Here is a 7,143-nt window from a genome sequence, read left to right on the forward strand (position 1 = left end):
GTTAACGGCCCCGCGGTTTCCGCTTGCCTCTCTCCTCCCTTTCCTCCTTTTCACGCTCCTCTGTTGCTCTCCTCGCTTTCCTTCTCTCCCTCTCCCTCTCTCTCCCTCTGTCTCAAATCAATTCAAGGCGCTTTATTGGCATGGGAAACATGTGTTTACATTGCCAAAGCAAATGGAATAGACATAAACAAAAAGGGAAATAAACAACGTAAATAAACACTAAACATTACACTCACGTCGAAAGACGGCAATTATCAGTTCTCATTATGTATTTCTTTGGTAATTACATTTTTCTAATAGCGTCATCATTCTATTTTATTATCTGATACTCTTCATTCTCCTTTTGTCTGGGTTTTTGGACAGTTTTTAGCCTCACCTCTTGACTGAAACAAACATTTAGACAGCCATATTAGGTGTTAAAAGACCATTCAGAAACATATTGCTCATCCCAGTCAAAACCGTAGCTTTTTTTGTACATTTCAGATTGTAACAAAACAATCTGGCGTTATTAAAATCATTACTTTAATGGTGAAAAAAGAGTGAATCATGAATTTATTGCTCCATTTGTTTGGTGTGTTGGTTTAATTACATCTTCTCCACGTTCAATTTTTAAATGTGTAATTTGTCTATTATTAAAAACAGTGAAATACATTCAACATCTTTTGATTTTGTTGAATAACTCGTTCCTAAAAGGCACCCAAGTATAAGATTGATTTTAGCTAAACGAAGGATGTTTTTAATACACTAGTATTTTGTTTTAACGTGAACAACAGTATTTCCCGTTTTCCCGTATAGAAAGCAGTGCTCTGACCACACGTAATAAAACAGCCTGTTGGAGAACATTTACACCTGTGATATTTCATCTAAAATAACAGGTGTTTAAAACGGAAAAAGACTCTGAAATTCAATGTTAGTTTCTCAATCAAATAAATACAACTTTAGTTTGTCAATAAAATACATGAGATGTTAGTTTGTCAATAAAATAAATGAGATGTTAGTTTGTCAATAAAATACATGAGATGTTAGTTTGTCAATAAAATACATGAGATGTTAGTTTGTCAATAAAATACATGAGATGTTAGTTTGTCAATAAAATACATGAGATGTTAGTTTGTCAATAAAATAAATGAGATGTTAGTTTGTCAATAAAATACATGAGATGTTAGTTTGTCAATAAAATACATGAGATGTTAGTTTGTCAATAAAATAAATGAGATGTTAGTTTGTCAATAAAATACATGAGATGTTAGTTTGTCAATAAAATACATGAGATGTTAGTTTGTTAATAAAATACATGAGATGTTAGTTTGTTAATAAAATACATGAGATGTTAGTTTGTCAATAAAATAAATGAGATGTTAGTTTGTCAATAAAATACATGAGATGTTAGTTTGTCAATAAAATAAATGAGATGTTAGTTTGTCAATAAAATACATGAGATGTTAGTTTGTCAATAAAATAAATGAGATGTTAGTTTGTCAATAAAATACATGAGATGTTAGTTTGTCAATAAAATAAATGAGATGTTAGTTTGTCAATAAAATACATGAGATGTTAGTTTGTCAATAAAATACATGAGATGTTAGTTTGTCAATAAAATAAATGAGATGTTAGTTTGTCAATAAAATACATGAGATGTTAGTTTGTCAATAAAATACATGAGATGTTAGTTTGTCAATAAAATACATGAGATGTTAGTTTGTCAATAAAATACATGAGATGTTAGTTTGTCAATAAAATACATGAGATGTTAGTTTGTCAATAAAATAAATGAGATGTTAGTTTGTCAATAAAATACATGAGATGTTAGTTTGTCAATAAAATACATGAGATGTTAGTTTGTCAATAAAATAAATGAGATGTTAGTTTGTCAATAAAATACATGAGATGTTAGTTTGTCAATAAAATACATGAGATGTTAGTTTGTTAATAAAATACATGAGATGTTAGTTTGTTAATAAAATACATGAGATGTTAGTTTGTCAATAAAATAAATGAGATGTTAGTTTGTCAATAAAATACATGAGATGTTAGTTTGTCAATAAAATAAATGAGATGTTAGTTTGTCAATAAAATACATGAGATGTTAGTTTGTCAATAAAATAAATGAGATGTTAGTTTGTCAATAAAATACATGAGATGTTAGTTTGTCAATAAAATAAATGAGATGTTAGTTTGTCAATAAAATACATGAGATGTTAGTTTGTCAATAAAATACATGAGATGTTAGTTTGTCAATAAAATAAATGAGATGTTAGTTTGTCAATAAAATACATGAGATGTTAGTTTGTCAATAAAATACATGAGATGTTAGTTTGTCAATAAAATACATGAGATGTTAGTTTGTTAATAAAATACATGAGATGTTAGTTTGTCAATAAAATACATGAGATGTTAGTTTGTCAATATAATACATGAGATGTTAGTTTGTCAATAAAATACATGAGATGTTAGTTTGTCAATAAAATACATGAGATGTTAGTTTGTCAATAAAATACATGAGATGTTAGTTTGTCAATAAAATAAATAAGATAGTTCGCCTATATTTAAGCGAACCCATTATAGTCTTTTATATTCCATATTTATTTGATATTTTCAGCCCGCGTGGCAACATAATGTTGAGAGTGGTAATAGAATGTTATTTAAAGGACAGGGGGAAATCCTGGGACAAATATTTGACTCGAGACAAACTCGGAACATCTGGAGAGCCTATTTAAAATATATCCATGAAACCGTCTCTCCTTCTCGGTTGAAGCTGACATTTCCGTTATTAATTTGGAGGCTTTCTGTAAGTAAAACGGTTTTGTGTCTCGCGCTGCACCGGTGTGGGAGAGGGTCTGCGGTGCTACGTGAGAGCTGTCTGGTTCTCATAACAGGGATCAGATGGAGTTTGGCGTGCGGAAAAACGGGGCCATAATGACAGCTGGAGATTATTACATTACCTTCTGACATGAAATAGACCCATTCAACACAAACACAGAATGTTTTTTAATCACAGAAAATAATTGGTCAGAAGGCGAAACAAATGATGCTGTGTTTACGATGGTCTGGTGAATGGTTGTTTGGTGCCTGACGGAGGCCCCGGGACTCTGATGTGGTGAATGGTTGGTTTGGTGCTTGATGGGGGCCCCAGGACTCTGATGTGGTGAATGGTTGGTTTGGTGACTGATGGAGGCCCCGGGACTCTGATGTGGTGAATGGTTGTTTGGTGCCTGACGGAGGCCCCGGGACTCTGATGTGGTGAATGGTTGGTTTGGTGCCTGACGGAGGCCCCGGGACTCTGATGTGGTGAATGGTTGTTTGGTGACTGATGGAGGCCCCAGGACTCTGATGTGGTGAATGGTTGTTTGGTGACTGATGGAGGCCCCAGGACTCTGATGTGGTGAATGGTTGGTTTGGTGACTGATGGAGGCCCCAGGACTTTGGTGTGACAACAGGAGGGAACCGGAGAACTAGCGATGATGACCCTGACTCAGATGGGGCTCTGTTGGTACAGCTAGGCTCCAGCCTGTTTTGGAACCAGACTCAGATGGGGCTCTGTTGGTACAGCTAGGCTCCAGCCTGTTTTGGAACCAGACTCAGATGGGGCTCTGTTGGTACAGCTAGGCTCCAGCCTGTTTTGGAACCAGACTCAGATGGGGCTCTGTTGGTACAGCTAGGCTCCAGCCTGTTTTGGAACCAGACTCAGATGGGGCTCTGGTGGTACAGCTAGGCTCCAGCCTGTTTTGGAACCAGACTCAGATGGGGCTCTGTTTGTACAGCTAGGCTCCAGCCTGTTTTGGAACCAGACTCAGATGGGGCTCTGTTTGTACAGCTAGGCTCCAGCCTGTTTTGGAACCAGACTCAGATGGGGCTCTGGTGGTACAGCTAGGCTCCAGCCTGTTTTGGAACCAGACTCAGATGGGGCTCTGTTTGTACAGCTAGGCTCCAACCTGTTTTGGAGACCTGCTCCTTTATATTCGTTTTCATATTTGTATTTAACTTTATTTTAATCCATAAATTACTGTGACAAAGTGCATCACAATCATGGTGGCTTTCTGGTTAGTTTGGGAAGCATTCTGGTTAGTTTGGGAAGCTTTCTGGTTAGTTTGGGAAGCATTCTGGTTAGTTTGGGAAGCTTTCTGGTTAGTTTGGGAAGCTTTCTGGTTAGTTTGGGAAGCTTTCTGGTTAGTTTTGGAAGCATTCTGGTTAGTTTGGGAAGCTTTCTGGTTAGTTTGGGAGGCTTTCTGGTTAGTTTGGGAAGCTTTCTGGTTAGTTTGGGAAGCATTCTGGTTAGTTTGGGAAGCTTTCTGGTTAGTTTAGGAAGCCTTCTGGTTAGTTTGGGAAGCATTCTGGTTAGTTTGGGAAGCTTTCTGTCTGCTCCTCTGTAGGCCTGGAAGCTAGGACTTTATTGTGGGCTTCAACCAGGGTCTACACCCTGTCACGGATAATGTCCATTATGGATAAAAAGCCATTTAGTACACAATAAACTCCTCGTTTCATTCCTTAGCTTACAGCCAACAACTGGTGAATTGTCCTGTTAATGTGTGCAGTTGTGTGTGTGTATGTCAGTCCTCGGGGCAGAAAGCTGTGTCGCTGTTCAGATCGTAACTCTCCTGATCACATTATCTGGCTGTCAACAGCCTGACGACCATACAGGATGGGGCCCGGAGTGTGTGTGTTCACAGGAAGCAGCGCTAGTTGTTTTATGGTTCTAAATCTAACACAAGTCATGGTTTGTCTGATTCGGGATGTTTGGCACACGTGTTTCCTTTTATTAAGCTCGACGTGCACGCTCTTAGCTCGACGTGCACACTCTTGGCGGAAACTAGAAACTCCAATCCAATTTAGACATGCTTCAAGTTTCCATCGACCCAGGAGCTTGGCTGATCAGCTGTAATTGGTCTTTCCCATCATGTCCGGCCTACAGGGACACATGGCAGGTTGACTGGTTCTGACAGGATCTACTAGGCAACTTCATAACTCTATTTCAATAACCTGTTGACACTAGAGTCATGCCTACTGGACTACAACCTCTCAAGAAGGTCCTTGCCCTCTGAGAAGATTGTGTGTGTGTGTGTGTGTGTGTGTGTGTGTGTGTGTGTGTGTGTGTGTGTGTGTGTGTGTGTGTGTGTGTGTGTGTGTGTGTGTGTGTGTGTGTGTGTGTGTGTGTGTGTGTGTGTGTGAGAGAGAGAGAGAGTATATTAGAGCAGAACAGAACAGAGTAGAGCAGAACAGGGTAGAGTAGAACAGAGTAGAGCAGAGCAGAACAGATTAGAGCAGAGCAGAGCAGATTAGAGTAGAGCAGAGCAGATTAGAGCAGAGCAGATTAGAGCAGAGCAGATTAGAGCAGAGCAGAGCAGATTAGAGCAGAGCAGAGCAGAGCAGAGCAGATTAGAGCAGAGCAGAGCAGAGTAGAGCAGAGCAGAGCAGAACAGAGTAAAGCTGAGTAGATCAGCGTAGAGCAGAGCAGATTAGAGTAGAGCAGCGCAGAACAGAACAGAGTAGAGTAGAACAGAGTAGAGCAGAGCAGAGCAGATTAGAGTAGAGCAGAGCAGATTAGAGTAGAGCAGAGCAGAACAGGGTAGAGTAGAACAGAACAGAGTAAAGCTGAGTAGATCAGCGTAGAGCAGAGCAGATTAGAGTAGAGCAGCGCAGAGCAGAGCAGATTAGAGTAGAGCAGCGCAGAGCAGAGCAGATTAGAGTAGAGCAGAGCAGAGCAGATTAGAGTTGAGCAGAGCAGATTAGAGCAGAGTAGAGTAGAGCAGAGCAGAGCAGATTAGAGTTGAGCAGAGCAGATTAGAGCAGAGTAGAGTAGAGCAGAACACGGTATATTAGAGCAGAGCAGAGCAGAGCAGAGCAGAGTTGAGCAGAGTAGAGCTGAGCAGAGCAGAGTAGAGTAGAGCAGAGCAGAGTAGAGTACAACAGAACACATTATATTAGAGCAGAGTAGAACAGAACACAGAATATTAGAGTAGAGTAGAGTAGAGTAGAGCAGAGTAGAGCAGAGCAGAGTAGAGTACAACAGAACAGAGTAGAGTAGAACAGAACAGAGTAGAGTAGAACAGAACAGACTATATTAGAGCAGAGTAGAACAGAACACAGAACATTAGAGTAGAGTAGAGTAGAGTAGAGTAGAGCAGAGTAGAGCAGAGCAGAGTAGAGTACAACAGAACACATATTAGAGCAGAGTAGAACAGAACACAGAATATTAGAGTAGAGTAGAGTAGAACAGAGTAGAACAGAACAGAGTAGAGTAGAACAGAACACACTATATTAGAGCAGAGTAGAACAGAACAGAGTAGAGTAGAACAGAACACACTATATTAGAGCAGAGTAGAACAGAACAGAGTAGAGTAGAACAGAACACACTATATTAGAGCAGAGTAGAACAGAGTAGAGTAGAACAGAACACACTATATTAGAGCAGAGTAGAACAGAACAGAGTATAGTAGAACAGAACACACTATATTAGAGCAGAGTAGAACAGAACAGAGTAGAGTAGAACAGAACACACTATATTAGAGCAGAGTAGAACAGAACAGAGTAGAGTAGAACAGAACACACTATATTAGAGCAGAGTAGAACAGAACAGAGTATAGTAGAACAGAACACACTATATTAGAGCAGAGTAGAACAGAACAGAGTAGAGCTGAGCAGAACAGAGCAGAGTAGAACAGAACACAGAATATTAGAGTAGAGTAGAGTAGAACAGAACACAGAATATTAGAGTAGAGTAGAGTAGAACAGAACACACTATATTAGAGCAGAGTAGAACAGAACAGAGTAGAGTAGAACAGAACACACTATATTAGAGCAGAGTAGAACAGAACAGAGTAGAGTAGAACAGAACACACTATATTAGAGCAGAGTAGAACAGACTCATTACAAACCATTTCAATTTAGTTGAGGTTATGGGATTGTGGAGGCCAGGTCATCTGATGCAGCACTCCTTCACTCTCCTTCCAGGTAAAATAGTGTCTCACAAAGACACAGTGTTTGGAACCAAAAATCTCTAATTTGGACTCCAGACCAAAGGACAAATTTCCACCGGTCTAATGTCCATTGAGAGTCAGTTTCATCATAGCGCTTGATGGTTTTTGCGATTGCACTTCTTAAAATGTTTCGTATTGACTGACGTTCATGTCTTAAAGTAACGATCGT

Source organism: Salvelinus namaycush, chromosome 17, assembly GCF_016432855.1.
Source record: "Salvelinus namaycush isolate Seneca chromosome 17, SaNama_1.0, whole genome shotgun sequence".
In the NCBI taxonomy this organism is placed as follows: domain Eukaryota; kingdom Metazoa; phylum Chordata; class Actinopteri; order Salmoniformes; family Salmonidae; genus Salvelinus; species Salvelinus namaycush.